Source organism: Mchenga conophoros, linkage group LG3 (genome assembly GCF_057382185.1).
Source record: "Mchenga conophoros isolate Kocher_MC1m ecotype Shallow Benthic linkage group LG3, M_conophoros_male_GT1.1, whole genome shotgun sequence".
Classification (NCBI taxonomy): Eukaryota; Metazoa; Chordata; class Actinopteri; order Cichliformes; family Cichlidae; genus Mchenga; species Mchenga conophoros.
The window spans coordinates 82,481,041-82,498,502 of record NC_140528.1 but is presented as its reverse complement, the minus strand read 5'-3'; the positions used below and the strand labels follow the sequence as shown (position 1 = coordinate 82,498,502).

At 49.1% G+C, this 17,462-nt stretch overlaps 1 non-coding gene and 4 pseudogenes across 1 annotated transcript; all 5 read right to left on the bottom strand.

The window, feature by feature from the left end:
* Positions 1-10,978: 10,978 nt before the first annotated feature.
* Positions 10,979-11,097, bottom strand: LOC146581107 (5S ribosomal RNA). The gene has a single exon (XR_014891946.1). It is a non-coding gene; the product is annotated as a 5S ribosomal RNA (ribosomal RNA).
* A 1,489-nt stretch (positions 11,098-12,586) lies between these two features.
* On the bottom strand, positions 12,587-12,705 carry LOC146581106 (5S ribosomal RNA; annotated as a pseudogene).
* Positions 12,706-13,962: 1,257 nt separating this feature from the next.
* On the bottom strand, positions 13,963-14,081 carry LOC146581105 (5S ribosomal RNA; annotated as a pseudogene).
* Positions 14,082-15,335: 1,254 nt separating this feature from the next.
* LOC146581104 (5S ribosomal RNA) lies at positions 15,336-15,444 on the bottom strand (annotated as a pseudogene).
* Positions 15,445-16,626: 1,182 nt separating this feature from the next.
* LOC146581103 (5S ribosomal RNA) lies at positions 16,627-16,745 on the bottom strand (annotated as a pseudogene).
* Between the last annotated feature and the right edge of the window lie 717 nt (positions 16,746-17,462).

The window sequence follows — 17,462 nt, the reverse complement described above, 5'->3', positions numbered from 1 at the left end:
TGTATTAGTAGCAAAGATGCTTTCCCTTTCCTTGAATTTCAGAGCATTCTCTCTGCACACCTTTGCTTTGCCCTTGTCTCTAGACAAAGTGGTGTCCTGAATGTTACCAAACAATGGGTGAGAAGCGATCTTTGCCTGCTTCTCTACAAAACTGACCAGATCAGCAAATCTAGCTCTCATTGCTGTATGTTCTTGAATGTCACAGGCGAAACCCCTCCACCTTTCCCTTAATTTAAAAGGAAGCTTGGAGATGACTGTTCTCATATTAGTAGGGCTATCCATCTCCTCAATGTACTCCATGCTATCTACTGTGTTACAGCAAGTAGTGAGGAACATAGCAAACTCCATCAGTGCATCACCATCCTCTGGCTTGATTACAGGCCATTTTAGAACTCTTTCAATGTAGGCTGAGGGAATAGTATATTCATCCCCAAAATGCTTGCGCAGAAGCCTCTTAGCTTCAGCGTAGCCCCTGTCAGGATACATGTGCGAACAGCTACGAACAAGAACCTTGGGTCTCCCTTGGGTGAACTGCTCCAGGAAGCGCAACCTATCTCTATTGCTGTCTGTCCTTTCCTCAATCCCATGCTCGAACGCTTTCATAAAAAACCCAAACTCCAGTGGATCCCCACTGAATACTGGAACATCCAAAGGGGGGAGAGTGGATGCTTTCTGTTGTTTTACTAGGAGCTCTGTAATCTCGTTTTGTCGCTTTATGACATCCAACAAGTCTTTAACATCAGCCATCCTGCCTTGACTAGTAATAGACTGGCTATTATCCTTCTTATTCAATGGATGAGGAAGCCTGCTACTCCTTTCTGAGCCCTGCATTACCTCCGACTCACATTCTCGACCGACATCTCCATGTTCTGGCTGAACCAAACCAAAACTGGCCCCAATACTTTGGCCCGGAGCTCTTTGGCAGGTAGCCATTTTGTTGACCAAGTCAGCAGAAGTGTTATGGGCTGGCTCCTTCACAGTCAGCACCTCAAGCTTTGCGTTAGCTGCAGCAATAGCTGTTTGCAACTCCCATTCCTCCCTTTTTGCCTTAAGAACAGCTTCTTGTCTGTCAATCTCCATCTTTTGCTTTAATGCCTCAGCACGTGTTATCAGAGCAGCCCTCTCTGCCTCAATCTTTAGCTTGGCAGAATATGTGTTCGAAGACACAACAGAAGAGGTTCGACTGCTTCGATGTGCTTTACTGCGTCTGGACGAAATTGCTGAAGCACTGTCTGCAGGCTCAACTTCAGCATCAACCATTCTTGCTTCATCTGCTTGCATTTCCACTCCTTTTAACCATCTCTCAACTTTCTCCACAAAACTTCTCAAATAGCTAGCCTTTGGCTCATACCACTGTGTCTGATCATGAAGAAGTTCCGACTCAGTCAAGTGATTTTTGACTGCATCGTTGTTTTCACAAAACTCAATATATATTTTTGAGAAGTCAGTGGCTAATTTAACAGACACTTCCTCAAAATTGCCGTCATCTTCCATAAGCTCCTCAATCTCTTTTATCTTTCTAGTAAGATAACCCAACTTGGTTTTCCTTGTCACTTTAAAATGCTGAAGCTTTTCCTCTTGTGCTTTAAAGGTTGGCTTGGAAACTCTTTTTTCCTGCTGCTCCATAGTAATTGCGCTGCCATAAACCTTTCAATGCAATTAATCCTTTACACAGGCCATGTACCACTTAACCATACAGGAATTTTCACAAACCGTAAAGCAGGCACAGCCTCTTACTTTTCAGATGTGGGGTTTTCTTACTGCCGAAAGGATCCGGAAAACACGGGAAGGCTTAAGCGCATCCTCTTTCACGTCCCGTTTTCCGTTTTCCCTTGCCGCGCTGCGGGCCGATTAACTCTGTGCGCCGGTGACGCGTGCGTAATCCTCTCACTTTCGGAGCAGTTTTCTGACTATTGTAGTGGCAACCTTCGGTCCTTCTTTGCCGCTTCTGCAGGACGTAAAGTTTCTGACTCGTGCTCTTGTTAAGTCTCTTGGATGCCTTCCGGTAGCAAAAAATGAGGCGAAGGAAAAAAGGGGCAAAACATTTATTTTCCTTACAAATCGAAAGGTACAAAACAAATGCCTCTGGTGGGAGCTCCGTTTATATTCCCTTTGTGTGGCTACAAAAAATAACATTAAAACGGCGACGGTCAGAAAACTGTTGCTCCACGTCCTGCTTGCTTACCTAACCTTTTTCCCCTACCCCTCCGCATGCGGGCCAAATACACACCCCCTTTACGACATCTACCAACACTTTACAACAACAACAGACTAACAAAGCAGGATTAATTTATGGAGCACAGCATATTACATTATAACCTAAAATGATCAAGATTATAATAAAAACTTAAAGATCATGACAAATACTTAAATATGGCATGATGTAACTGAGTAAAATATTGGCCTGGACTTGGCTCCAACAATCATCAAGGACAACTCTCACCCCAGCAATCAACTGTTTGAACTATTACCGTCAGGCCGACGGTACAGGTCACATAAAACCAGGACAAACAGATTCAGGGATAGCTTCTTTCCCAGAGCTATCACCGTAGTAAATAAGCACAAAAATAATTGAACCTATTCCATACCGTCACTGTCACTATATTATGCTGCTATTCATACTGTGATTATATTAATGCTGCTATCCTGTATATATTGTACATACTATTGTTTGAGTACTTACGATTGTTTTTTTGTACTTTTTATATTTTACATTTATATTTATTATTGAAACTTGCACCAAGGGAGTGGCACTCCAATTTCGTTGTACTCTGTACAATGACAATAAAGGCTATTCTTCAGAAGGGGGAATTATGTTAAAATGCTCTTCATAGACTACAGCTCTGCATTTAATACCATAATTCCCTCCACACTCACCACCAAGCTGGAGCATCTGGGACTCAGCTCATCTATGTGTCAGTGGATCTCCAACTTCCTAACTGGCAGACCACAGGCAGTAAGGATGGGCGGACATGTCTCAGCCTCCACCACTCTCAGCACTGGAGCCCCCCAGGGGTGTGTTCTGAGCCCCCTGCTGTACTCTCTGTACACATATGACTGCGTGGCCACTACCAGCTCCACCACCATCATCAAGTTTGCTGACGACACCGTCGTGGTGGGCCTGATCTCTGATAACAACAAGACGGCCTACCTGAAGGAGATTAGGAATCTGGAGAACTGGTGCCAGAGGAACAACCTCCTTCTAAACGTCAGTAAGACAAAGGAGCTGATAGTGGACTTCAGCACTAAGCAGGAGAGGAACTACCAGACCCCTGTCATCAACGAGTGCCCAGTGGAGAGAGTGGACAGCTTCAAATACCTCGGAGTTCACATCACGCAGGACCTGTCATGGTCCTGTCACATCAACACCGTGGTGAAAAAGGCCCGTCAGCGTCTCTACCACCTCAGACGCTTGAGAGACTTCCAACTGCCCTCCAAGGTGCTCAGGAACTTTTACTCGTGCACCATAGAGAGCATCCTGACGGCAAACATCTTAACCTGGTTCAGGAACAGCACCATGCAGGACAGACGAGCTCTACAGAGGGTTGTGCGGTCAGCTGAGTGCACCATCTGCTCCGAGCTCCCTGACCTGCACTCAATCTACAGCAGGCGGTGCTGGACCAAGGCCAGGAAGATTGTGAAGGACCTCAGCCATCCCAACAACAGACTGTTCTCTCTGTTGAGGTCAGGAAAGCGATTCCGCTCCCTGAAGACCAACACAGAGAGACTGAGGAGGAGCTTCTTCCCGCAGGCGATACGGTCTCTCAATCACACCACCACACAGTACTGACCCACACATATAGTTCTTACACACACACTGGACATTCTGGACATGCTGATGAAGACGCTGAAGCGGAGGCTGGACCAGGCGCAGTGGGTGAAGATGAGGATGCTGTGGCCGAGGATGCGGGCACGAAGGCTGGACCAGACGAGGATGAAGCCGGACGAGGCAGGGACGAAGCCGGACCAGGACCGGGCGAGGCTGAAGCTGGACCAGACGAGGGTGCAGACACGAAGGCTGGACCAGACGAGGATGAAGCCGGACCAGGCGAGGATGAAGCCGGGCCAGGCGAAGATGAAGCCGGGCCAGGCGAGGCTGAAGCCGGGCCAGGCGAGGCTGAAGCTGGGCCAGGACCAGGCGAGGCTGAAGCTGGACCAGACGAGGATGAAGCCGGGCCAGGCGAGGATGAAGCTGAAGCTGGGCCAGGTGAGGATGAAGCTGGACCAGAATCAGGCGAGGCTGAAGCTGGACCAGAATCAGGCGAGGCTGAAGCCGGGCCAGGCGATGACGAAGCTGTAACTGAAGCCGGGCCGGGCGAGGACGAAGCTGTAGCTGAAGCCGGGCCGGGCGAGGACGAAGCTGTAGCTGCAGCTGGGCCGGGCGAGGACGAAGCTGTAGCTGCAGCTGGGCCGGGCGAAGCTGACGCTGAAGCTGAAGCTGGGCCAGGTGAGGATGAAGCTGGACCAGAATCAAGCGAGGCTGAAGCCGGGCCAGGCGATGACGAAGCTGTAGCTGAAGCCGGGCTGGGCGAGGACGAAGCTGTAGCTGCAGCTGGGCCGGGCGAAGCTGAAGCTGAAGCTGAAGCTGAAGCTGGGCCAGGTGAGGATGAAGCTGGACCAGAACCAGGCGAGGCTGAAGCCGGGCCAGGTGAGGATGAAGCGTCAGGCTGAGGCGTGGCAGTAGCAGGTGGTAGCGCTGCTGGTGATGGTACTGCAGGAGGCGGCGCTGCAGCCACAAGTGGAGAAGCAGCCACAGGTGGAGAAGCAGCCACAGGTGGCTGGACGGGATCCTCGGGCCCCCCAGCTGACGTGGCAGCCGGTGTGGCATGAGGCTGGACGGGCTCCTCGGGCCCCCCAGCCGAAGAAGCATGAGGCTGGACGGGCTCCTCGGGCCCCCCAGCAGGCGAAACAGGAGGCTGGACGGGCTCCTCAGGCCCCCCAGCAGGCGAAACAGGAGGCTGGACGGGCTCCTCGGGCCCCCCAGCGAAAACAGCCGCAGAACCAGTGGGCACCGGGGCCCCCGGCACACATGAAACAAAACCAGTAGGCACGTGGGCCTCTGGCACACATGAAACAAAACCAGTAGGCACGTGGGCCTCTGGCACACATGAAACAAAACCAGTAGGCACGTGGGCCTCTGGCACACATGAAACAAAACCAGTAGGCACGTGGGCCTCCGGCACACATAAGGAGGGCTGCAGCTGCGCAGAGCACTGACCCTGCTCAGGCAGTGACAGCCTGGTGCAGTTCACAGCTGGCATCTTGGCCTCCAAGGGGTCCAGAGTAAGCTGAGGGCAGTAACCCAGCCTCTGGGGAAGCCCCGGAGTGAGCAATAGTCTCTAATGTAGCCAGCTTTTGAGGAACAGGTCCGTAGTGAAACAGTTTGTCTCCCTGCTCAGAAACAGCGGTGGAAAAACAGTGTGAAAATTGTGGCTTAAGGGAGGCTAACGGTTGAGCTACAGACTGGGAAGCTTGTGGCTGGACACAGAACTGAGCCGGAGAATGGTGATAAAGTCCTGGCTCAGAAGGGGCGGCAGAGAAACAGTCTCTCAGTTTTACAGAGGGTTTGTACACGCCCACTTGGGAAGGATCCGTTACCACGAAGGTAGGCAAGCGACCCGTACAGTCTCCCATCCCGCTCTGAATAGCCCCAGAAAACAAAGTCCCGGAAACTGGGGAAAGCAATGCATCCCGCTCACCAGTGTATGAATGTGAGAGTGAATGAATAGTGGCATTGTAAAGCGCTTTGGGTGCCTTGAAAAGCGCTATATAAATCCAATCCATTATTATTATTATTATTATTACTCACCGCATCGGGCTGCTCGAAAGTGAATGCAGACGGGGGGTGTAGTCCAAGGTCCAAAAGGAGAAACTCCCGCTCCCACGAACAGAGCGAGTCCAGAAGCCATGGGAGACCGGTCACCAGACGCTGTAGCCGCCTCTCTATAGCGCGCTGGGACGTGCCACCCGGGCTTTCCAGCCACAGGTCGATCAGCTCCTGTGTGGCATCGATGAGCGTCTCCCGTAGCTCCCTGGACGGATTAAGCGCTGCTGGGTCCATCTTGTGTTCGCGTCGTACTGTCACGGTCCGGGGCAGCGGCCGTGTGAAGAGTGGAAGGAGGACTCAAACGCAGCGCTTCCTTAGATGTGAAGGTGATTTATTGACAATACTGAACATAAAGTGGAGATAAACATAAACATAAAGTCACTGAGTCATGGTCGCAGGACCATGACAGCTTCAGGTCCCAAAGTCAAACGAACACAGAGTTAAAAACGGTCTAATTCTTTCATCTTTAATAAAATCATCAGCGTTGCTGCTTTACCAGGTGTAACAATTAAGTTAGCATCCAGGCATCCATGAAAACAGAATTTATTAAAATTAACGGAGTTAAAGTTAACAGGAAGTTAGCTCACTAGTTTCCACCTAAACATGACATACCATGTTCTGATTGAGAGATTTTTGAAACTAATTAAAACGTACATTCTGCTACCACTTCCAACATAAATGAAGACAGAAAACTAAACAGCAGTAGCGTTTGCAGGGTTACTGAAGTTGGACTACCTTTTTTTAAAAAAAAATTTATTTTTTATTAGTAATATAAACATACAAACAAAATGCACCATATATTACAGATTCAGAGAATAGACATTTCTTACATATTAGCAACTTTCATACATAGTGAAAATAAAATATAAAGGGGTCACATAATTTAACAAATTATTAACTCACTAAATCAAAATCTTCCATAAAGGAAACAAAAAAAGCAGCCTTTTTCTTTTTAACTAAAGTCAAAGATTTAACCAACAGGTAGAAGTCGTTTTTCCAGTAAGCTAGTGTTGGTTTAGTCTTAAAATTAATTACACTCCTTTAATGCCAATAATTCACATTTATTTAAATTTAACTTTAAGCCTGAAGCTTTTGAGAATGTAGTGATTATTTGTTTTACCAGGGGAATCTGATGTTCATTTTTTAAGAAAAGAGTAGTGTCATCCGCAAGTTGACTAATTATTAAAAAATTATCCATAATCTCAATTCTGGCAACGCTGCTGTTTTTAATTAGAATTGCGAGCATCTCCACAACCATTATGAACAACAACGGAGAGCTTCCACACCCTTGCCTAATTCCTTATTTGACGCTAAATCTTTTACCAGTGCCATAGCCTAATGACACAGAGCTATTTATATCATTATACAGTATATCTGTTATCTTCCTAAATTTATCCCCAAATCCAAATCGAGTTAGTGTTTCTAAAATAAAAGGATGTTCTACTGAATCGAAAGCTTTATAAAAGTCCAAGAAAAGAATAAAACTGTCATCACTAATTAGATCATTGTAGTCCAGTAAGTCTAAAACCAATCTGATATTATTATGAATGTTCCTGTCTTTCAAAAACCCTGATTGTGTCTCACTTGTAGCTCTCTTCACGACAACACAGACACAGGTCGGTTCTTTGAAACGGGCGTTTATTACTTGGGCCTTCTCTCCTCAGCTTCACCATCACCAGTACGCCGATACGCCATTACGCCAATACGCCGTGAGAACTGGTCACGAGCGAATAGTACAAACCAATTAGCAACTTTACAGTACACATATTAAGTCCAAACACAAATAAAAAACATTTCTCAAATGACAAATACCTCGTTGGCTGCTTGTCCTGAAAAGAGGTCCTTAAGTCCTTGTATTGCCCTTTCTTTTAGTAAACTTTTAGCTTAAAATCGCTTCATGAGAGACATCTGCTCCCTCACAGTCCATGAAAAGTCTCGTGTACTCTCGTTAAGGGTATTCTCACGAGACACTAGCTCTTACACCTTACACATGTACATTTCAAATAAAGACATTTCAACACAAACTATATACATTCATGAAATTATGTAACTTATTATAAATCAGTCATCTACATCATGAAATCCACACAGAACATTTTAACAGCATTTACATCACTAATTATACTTGAAACCCCTTGTTTGAGCCTTGTTGCAACTGAGCTAGAGAAAATTTTATAATCTGTATTTAATAAAGTTATGGGCCTTAAGTTATCCAATTGTCGTTTATCTTTGTTTGGTTTAGGAATCAATGTAATTAATCCTTGTTTCATGCTAGATATCAATTCTCCCTTTTCAATACTGGCCAGTATAGCTTTGAATAAAATTTCCCGTAAGTCTTCCCAAAAAAATTGGAAGAAATTAACTGTAAGCCCATCTGGACCAGGGGATTTATTAAGTGCCATTTTCTTAACAGATGCATCTAACTCTTCAATTCTGAAGTCAGATTCACATAATTCCTTAAATGATTCATCAATTTTAGGGATCAGATTATCTATTTGATCAAAAAAGACATCACAATCTGCTTGGGAGAACTGTGAGGAGTATAAATTGGAATAGAATGTATAAGTTTCATTCTCCAAAATTTTAGGGTCGTCACATTCAATGCCATCAATTAACAGAGAAGATATAAAATTTCTTTTCTGTCTGCTCTTTTCTAAATTAAAAAAATATGAAGAATTTCTTTCCCCCTCCTCAATCCACTTGGCCCGTGAACGCACAAAAGCTCCTTCTGCTTTATTTAGGTAGAGCTGATCTAATTTAGTTTGCAACTCCATAAGTTTACTCCTTTCTTGGGTATTTAGATCATCTTTACTACAGCAATAAGTAATTTCTTGGAATAATTTACATTCATATTCTCTTTGCTTTTGACTTATGTTTTTACTGAATTGAATACTAAATTCTCTAATTTTGAATTTAATGAATTCCCATTTACTGATATATCCTACAATTAGATGATCAGCCATAATATCTTTTATAATTTTTTTGACTATGTTGCAGTAGTCTTCATTTTGTAAAAGTTTGGCATTGAACTTCCAATAAGTTCTTTTATTTGATTGTCTAATTTCCGATTCTAAGCACAGTTCAATAAAGCAATGATCAGATAGAGGTGCATTTGACATTACAACTTTTACAGTGTGGCTAATAATGATGTCACTTCCTAGCCAATAGTCTATTCTAGATTTACAAGCTCCATTTGGTTTAAACCAGGAAAAGCTCTTAATTCCTGTATTTCTTACTCTCCAAATATCTGTCAAGTTGTTACTTATCAAAAAATCTATAACTAGGTTATTTTTTTGTGGTCTACCTGTCCTTGAGGGCCATCTATCAGTCCATTCATCAGGAGTCATATTCCAATCACCACCCATTAAAATGTATTGTTGAAATCTCCCAATTCTTTGAATCTTTGGGCTGAAGGAAGGACAATACTCGGTGTATTTATGCTCAATCAACAATCATTTATTTCCATACAATTCAACACTTAAGAGCATAAGGACCATCATGATGGGGAGACATGCCTGAAGAGGGTCACAGCAGTCTCGAAATGGTGACGTGTTACTCAGCTTCTTATAGCCGCTAGTGGCCCCCACCTAGCTGTAAAAGCCCAAACATTCACATTCTTTCTCTGTTACGGCGTCCAAGTTACGACCTCGGCTCCCTGTCTTTCTCTGCTCTCTGTAAAGGTGGGGGTATGGAATGTGGTCTATCTCCCCTGTCTTAGACACAGAGTCTCCTGCTTACAACCTTCTTTTTATGATTCAACAATAAAGCATGTCAAGAAAACAGTGTAATACATTCATAGCAGATCAAGGATATAGAGTGATGCACACTTATCTAATAAACTAATAAGTGAATATGTTCTTTAAACTCAAAAGTATAATGAGAACTAAACTACATACAGATCACACACTCTATATTAAAGGGCATAATATGATCTACAGCAGTATTCTAATTCAACTACTTTGATTACATATATAAGGTAACCTATAATAACAGAATAATCTAATAGTATTCTGTAGGGTATTGATCTTTAAGTTCAAAAATATTTGAAGTTATATCTTCTAACATAATTTTATTCTGACTTTCATTGTTATATCCATAAATGTTGACTAAAATGAAAAACAAACTTTCAACTCTCATTACAGCAATCAACCAATGACCATTCAAATCAGTCCGTTGTAGTACAAGATCCCCAGGAAAGTTATTGAATAAAATTGCTACACCCCCCGACCTAGTTGAGCCATGGCTAAACAGGATTTTGCTACCCCATTGGTTTGACCAAAAAGATACATCACTATCAGATGAATGAGTCTCTTGTAGAAAAATACAGTTTGATTTTTTACCTTTGCAGTACAAAAATAAGGCTTTTCTTTGAAAAGATTCTCTTAAACCCCTAACATTTAAAGAACCAAAACAAATGTTAACATTCAACATGAACTATAGACAGAATATCACTCACCACGTGAGAAAAAAAGTTGGACTACCTAGTATATAATGTTGTGCTATGTGATTGCTAGCAACACAGCTATGTTAGCACAACATTAGCACAGTGAAGCTGGAGGATGAACGCCAACTTTTTTTCCACTCGATAAAAGTTAACGTGACGGATTCTGGTGGTCAGGAACAAATGCAATCACATAGCAGGTTGCTATACACAGGCCAAACTTCAGACAGGAGAACAACTGAGATCATTCATCGACAATACCAGGTTAGTTATTAATATACTGCAACAACATGGGAATAGAGCAGCTGCGAGAGAATTCAACATTAATGAATCAATGGTACGGAATCATCTCTTTGCTATGACTGTTGCCCAGTGCTCTGACAAAACGTCCCAGGCCCTGTTGTGGTGTAAGTGGCCCCATCCGGCAACTCAGTTCCGGGTGTGGTGTAGATTGCCTTAGCCAGTGCCACAGGCCCTGGTGTGGTGTAAGTGGCCTCAGCCAGAGCCACAGGCCCTGATGTGGTGTAAGTGGCCCCAGCCGGTCACTCAGGCCCTTGTGTGGTGTAGGTGGCCTCAGCTAGCAGCACAATACATTGGTAAAGAGCCAAAAGCAATGTCGTTAATGTGCTCTCATTAATGGGCAGCTGCTTTTGGTCTTTTAATACACCCCTTCTCTGGATCAAAAGCGGTTCAATGACATGAAAATGAAAGGCTTACAGCACCAGGTATTCCCAGGCAGTCTCCCATCCAAGTACTAACCAAGCCCAGCCCTGCTTACCTTCCGAGATCAGACGAGGTCGGGCGTGCTCAGGGTGGTATGGCCGTAAGCTGCTGGCCCCAGCACAATGTCTCAATTTATGGATTCAAGTGATTAGGTGGCAAGTACCTGAAGTTACGAAGACAATCCTATAACCATACCTGCATGTTTGCATAATACCCTAACAAAAAGGCTCAGTTTAGCATTTATCCAACAGCACAGGCCCTGGATTGTTGAAGATGGCCTCAGGAACCAGCACAGGGCCTGGTGTGTTGTACATGGCCACAGCAAGCAGCACAGGGCCTGGTTTGGTGAAGATGGCCTGGGCCAGAAGCACAGGGCCTGGTGTGATATGAGTGGCCTGAGCAAGAGCCACAGGCCCTGGTGTGGTGTAAGTGGAATCAGCCAGCAGCCACAGGCCCTGGTGTGGTGTAAGTCGCCTCAGCCAGAAGCCACAGGCCCTGGTGTGGTGTAAGTCGCCTCAGCCAGCAGCAACAGGCCCTGGTGTGGTGTAAGTCGCCTCAGCAAGAAGCCACAGGCCCTGGTGTGGTGTAAGTGGCCTCAGCCAGCAGCCACAGGCCCTGGTGTGGTGTAAGTGGCCTCAGCCAGCAGCCACAGGCCCTGGTGTGGTGTAAGTGGCCTCAACCAGCAGCCACAGGCCCTGGTGTGGTCTAAGTGGCCTCAGCCAGTGCAACAGGCCCTGGTGTGGTGTAAGTGGCCTGAGCAAGAGCCACAGACCCTGGTGTGGTGTAATTGGCCTCAATAGCAACTAAGGCCCTGGTGTGGTGTATGTGGCCTCAGGCAGCAGCCACAGGCCCTGTTGTGGTGTAACTGGCCTCATCCAGCAGCCACAGGCCCTGGTGTGGTGTAAGTGGCCTGAGCAAGAGCCACAGGCCCTGGTGTGGTGTAAGTGGCCTGAGCAAGAGCCACAGGCCCTGGTATGGTGTAAGTGGCCTCAGCCAGCAGCCACAGGCCCTGGTGTGGTGTAAGTGGCCTCAATAGCAAATAAGGTCCTGGTGTGGTGTAAGTGGCCTCAGCCAGCAGCCACAGGCCCTGGTGTGGTCTAAGTGGCCTCAGCCAGTGCCACAGGCCCTGGTGTGGTGTAAGTGGCCTGAGCAAGAGCCAAAGACCCTGGTGTGGTGTAATTGGCCTCAATAGCAACTGAGGCCCTGGTGTGGTGTAAGTGGCCTGAGCAAGAGCCACAGACCCTGGTGTGGTGTAATTACCCTCAATAGCAACTAAGGCCCTGGTGTGGTGTATGTGGCCTCAGGCAGCAGCCACAGGCCCTGTTGTGGTGTAACTGGCCTCATCCAGCAGCCACAGGCCCTGGTGTGGTGTAAGTGGCCTCAGCCAGAGCCACAGGCCCTGATGTGGTGTAAGTGGCCCCAACCGGTCAATCAGGCCCTGGTGTAGTGTAGGTGGCATCAGCTAGCAGAACAAGACATTGGAAAAGAGCCAAAAGCAATGTCGTTAATGTGCCCTCATTAATGGGCAGCTGCTTTTGGTCTTTTAATACACCCCTTCTCTGGATCAAAAGCGGTTCAATGACATGAAAAGGAAAGGCTTACAGCACCAGGTATTCCGAGGCAGTCTCCTATCCAAGTACTAACCAAGCCCAGCCCTGCTTAGCTTCCAAGATCAGACGAGGTCGGGCGTGCTCAGGGTGGTATGGCCGTAAGCTGCTGGCCCCAGCACAATGTCTCAATTTATGGATTCAAGTGATTAGGTGGCAAGTACCTGAAGTTACGAAGACAATCCTATAACCATACCTGCATGTTTGCATAAGACCCTAACCCAAAGGCTCAGTTTAGCATTTATCCAACAGCACAGGCCCTGGATTGTTGAAGATGGCCTCAGGAACCAGCACAGGGCCTGGTGTGTTGTACATGGCCACAGCTAGCAGCACAGGGCCTGGTTTGGTGAAGATGGCCTCAGCAAGCAGCCACAAGCACAGGGCCTGGTGTGATATGAGTGGCCTGAGCAAGAGCCACAGGCCGTGGTGTGGTGTAAGTGGCCTGAGCAAGAGCCACAGGCCCTGGTGTGGTGTAATTGGCCTCAATAGCAACTAAGGCCCTGGTGTGGTGTATGTGGCCTCAGCCAGCAGCCACAGGCCCTGGTTTGGTGTAAGTGGCCTCAGCCAGCAGCCACAGGCCCTGGTGTGGTGTAAGTGGCCTCAGCCAGCAGCCACAGGCCCTGGTGTGGTCTAAGTGGCCTCAGCCAGTGCCACAGGCCCTGGTGTGGTGTAAGTGGCCTGAGCAAGAGCCACAGGCCCTGGTGTGGTGTAAGTGGCCTCAGCCAGCAGCCACAGGCCCTGGTGTGGTGTAAGTGGCCTGAGCAAGTGCCACAGGCCCTGGTGTGGTGTAAGTGGCCTAAGCCAGAGCCACAGGCCCTGGTGTGGTGTAAGTGGCCTCAATAGCAAATAAGGCCCTGGTGTGGTGTAAGTGGCCTGAGCAAGAGCCAAAGGGCCTGGTTTGGTGAAGATGGCCTCGGCCAGAAGCGCAGGGCCTGGTGTGATGTGAGTGGCCTGAGCAAGAGCCACAGGCCCTGGTGTGGTGTAGGTTGCCTCAGCCAGCAGCCACAGGCCCTGGTGTGGTGTAAGTGGCCTCAATAGCAACTAAGGCCCTGGTGTGGTGTAAGTGGCTTCAGCCAGCAGCCACAGGCTCTGGTGTGGTGTAACTGGCCTCAGCCAGCAACCACAGGCCCTGGTGTGGTGTAAGTGGCCTCAGCCAGAGCCACAGGCCCTGATGTGGTGTAAGTGGCCCCAGCCGGTCACTCAGGCCCTGGTGTGGTGTAGGTGGCATCAGCTAGCAGCACAAGACATTGGAAAAGAGCCAAAAGCAGTGTCGTTAATGTGCCCTCATTAATGGGCAGCTGCTTTTGGTCTTTTAATACACCCCTTCTCTGGATCAAAAGCGGTTCAATGACATGAAAATGAAAGGCTTACAGCACCAGGTATTCCCAGGCAGTCTCCCATCCAAGTACTAACCAATCCCAGCCCTGCTTAGCTTCCGAGATCAGACGAGGTCGGGCGTGCTCAGGGTGGTATGGCCGTAAGCTGCTGGCTCCAGCACAATGTCTCAATTTATGGATTCAAGTGATTAGGTGGCAAGTACCTGAAGTTACGAAGACAATCCTATAGCCATACCTGCATGTTTGCATAATACCCTAACCCAAAGGCTCAGTTTGGCATTTATCCAACAGCACAGGCCCTGGATTGTTGAAGATGGCCTCAGGAACCAGCACAGGGCCTGGTGTGTTGTACATGGCCACAGCAAGCAGCACAGGGCCTGGTTTGGTGAAGATGGCCTCAGCCAGAAGCGCAGGGCCTGGTGTGATGTGAGTGGCCTGAGCAAGAGCCACAGGCCCTGGTGTGGTGTAAGTGGCCTCAGCCAGCAGCCACAGGCCCTGGTGTGGTGTAAGTCGCCTCAGCCAGAAGCCACAGGCACTGGTGTGGTGTAAGTGGCCTCAGCCAGCAGCAAAAGGGCCCTGGTGTGGTGTAAGTGGCCTCAGCCAGCAGCCACAGGCCCTGGTGTGGTGTAAGTGGCCTCAGCCAGCAGCCACAGGGCCTGGTGTGGTGTAAGTGGCCTCAGCCAGAGCCACAGGCCCTGATGTGGTGTAAGTGGCCCCAGCCGGTCACTCAGGCCCTGGTGTGGTGTAAGTGGCCTCAGCCAGTGCCACAGGCCCTGGTGTGGTGTAAGTGGCCTAAGCCAGAGCCACAGGCCCTGGTGTGGTGTAAGTGGCCTCAATAGCAAATAAGGCCCTGGTGTGGTGTAAGTGGCCTGAGCAAGAGCCAAAGGGCCTGGTTTGGTGAAGATGGCCTCGGCCAGAAGCGCAGGGCCTGGTGTGATGTGAGTGGCCTGAGCAAGAGCCACAGGCCCTGGTGTGGTGTAAGTGGTCTCAGCCAGCAGCCACAGGCCCTGGTGTGGTGTAAGTCGCCTCAGCCAGAAGCCACAGGCACTGGTGTGGTGTAAGTGGCCTCAATAGCAACTAAGGCCCTGGTGTGGTGTAAGTGGCTTCAGCCAGCAGCCACAGGCTCTGGTGTGGTGTAACTTGCCTCAGCCAGCAGCCACAGGCCCTGGTGTGGTGTAAGTGGCCTCAGCCAGAGCCACAGGCCCTGATGTGGTGTAAGTGGCCCCAGCCGGTCACTCAGGCCCTGGTGTGGTGTAGGTGGCATCAGCTAGCAGCACAAGACATTGGAAAAGAGCCAAAAGCAATGTGGTTAATGTGCCCTCATTAATGGGCAGATGCTTTTGGTCTTTTAATACACCCCTTCTCTGGATCAAAAGCGGTTCAATGACATGAAAATGAAAGACTTACAGCACCAGGTATTCCCAGGCAGTCTCCCATCCTAGTACTAACCAAGCCCAGCCCTGCTTAGCTTCCGAGATCAGAGGTGCTCAGGGTGGTATGGCCGTAAGCTGCTGGCTCCAGCACAATGTCTCAATTTATGGATTCAAGTGATTAGGTGGCAAGTACCTGAAGTTACGAAGACAATCCTATAACCATACCTGCATGTTTGCATAATACCCTAACCCAAAGGCTCAGTTTGGCATTTATCCAACAGCACAGGCCCTGGATTGTTGAAGATGGCCTCAGGAACCAGCACAGGGCCTGGTGTGTTGTACATGGCCACAGCAAGCAGCACAGGGCCTGGTTTGGTGAAGATGGCCTCGGCCAGAAGCGCAGGGCCTGGTGTGATGTGAGTGGCCTGAGCAAGAGCCACAGGCCCTGGTGTGGTGTAAGTGGCCTCAGCCAGCAGCCACAGGCCCTGGTGTGGTGTAAGTCGCCTCAGCCAGAAGCCACAGGCACTGGTGTGGTGTACGTGGCCTCAGCCAGCAGCAAAAGGGCCCTGGTGTGGTGTAAGTGGCCTCAGCCAGCAGCCACAGGCCCTGGTGTGGTGTAAGTGGCCTCAGCCAGCAGCCACAGGGCCTGGTGTGGTGTAAGTGGCCTCAGCCAGAGCCACAGGCCCTGATGTGGTGTAAGTGGCCCCAGCCGGTCACTCAGGCCCTGGTGTGGTGTAAGTGGCCTCAGCCAGTGCCACAGGCCCTGGTGTGGTGTAAGTGGCCTGAGCAAGAGCCACAGGCCCTGGTGTGGTGTAAGTGGCCTGAGCAAGAGCCACAGGCCCTGGTGTGGTGTAAGTGGTCTCAGCCAGCAGCCACAGGCCCTGGTGTGGTGTAGGTGGCCTCAGCCAGCAGCCACAGGCCCTTGTGTGGTGTAAGTGGCCTCAGCCAGCAGCCACAGGCCCTGGTGTGGTGTAACTGGCCTCAGCAAGCAGCCACAGGCCCTGGTGTGGTGTAAGTCGCCTCAGCCAGAAGCCACAGGCACTGGTGTGGTGTAAGTGGCCTCAGCCAGCAGCAAAAGGGCCCTGGTGTGGTGTAAGTGGCCTCAGCCAGAGCCCACAGGCCCTGATGTGGTGTAAGTGGCCCCAGCCGGTCAATCAGGCCCTGATGTGGTGTAGGTGGCATCAGCTAGCAGCACAAGACATTGGAAAACAGCCAAAAGCAATGTCGTTAATGTGCCCTCATTAATGGGTAGCTGCTTTTGGTCTTTTAATACACCCCTTCTCTGGATCAAAAGCGGTTCAATGACATGAAAATCAAAGGCTTAAAGCACCAGGTATTCCCAGGCAGTCTCCCATCCAAGTACTAACCAAGCCCAGCCCTGCTTAGCTTCCGAGATCAGACGAGGTCGGGCGTGCAAAGGGTGGTATGGCCGTAAGATGCTGGCCCCAGCACAATGTCTCAATTTATGGATTCAAGTGATTAGGTGGCAAGTACCTGAAGTTACGAAGACAATCCTATAACCATACCTGCATTTTTGCATAATACCCTAACCCAAAGGCTCAGTTTGGCATTTATCCAACAGCACAGGCCCTGGATTGTTGAAGATGGCCTCAGGAACCAGCACAGGGCCTGGTGTGTTGTACATGGCCACAGCTAGCAGCAGAGGGCCAGGTTTGGTGAAGATGGCCTCGGCCAGAAGCACAGGGCCTGTTGTGATATGAGTGGCCTGAGCAAGAGCCACAGGCCCTGGTGTGGTGTAAGTGGCCTGAGCAAGAGCCACAGGCCCTGGTGTGGTGTAAGTGGCCTGAGCAAGAGCCACAGGCCCTGGTGTGGTGTAAGTGGTCTCAGCCAGCAGCCACAGGCCCTGGTGTGGTGTAGGTGGCCTCAGCCAGCAGCCACAGGCCCTTGTGTGGTGTAAGTGGCCTCAGCCAGCAGCCACAGGCCCTGGTGTGGTGTAAGTGGTCTCAGCCAGCAGCCACAGGCCCTGGTGTGGTGTAAGTGGTCTCAGCCAGCAGCCACAGGCCCTGGTGTGGTGTAAGTGGCCTGAGCAAGAGCCACAGGCCCTGGTGTGGTGTAAGTGGTCTCAGCCAGCAGCCACAGGCCCTGGTGTGGTGTAGGTGGCCTCAGCCAGCAGCCACAGGCCCTTGTGTGGTG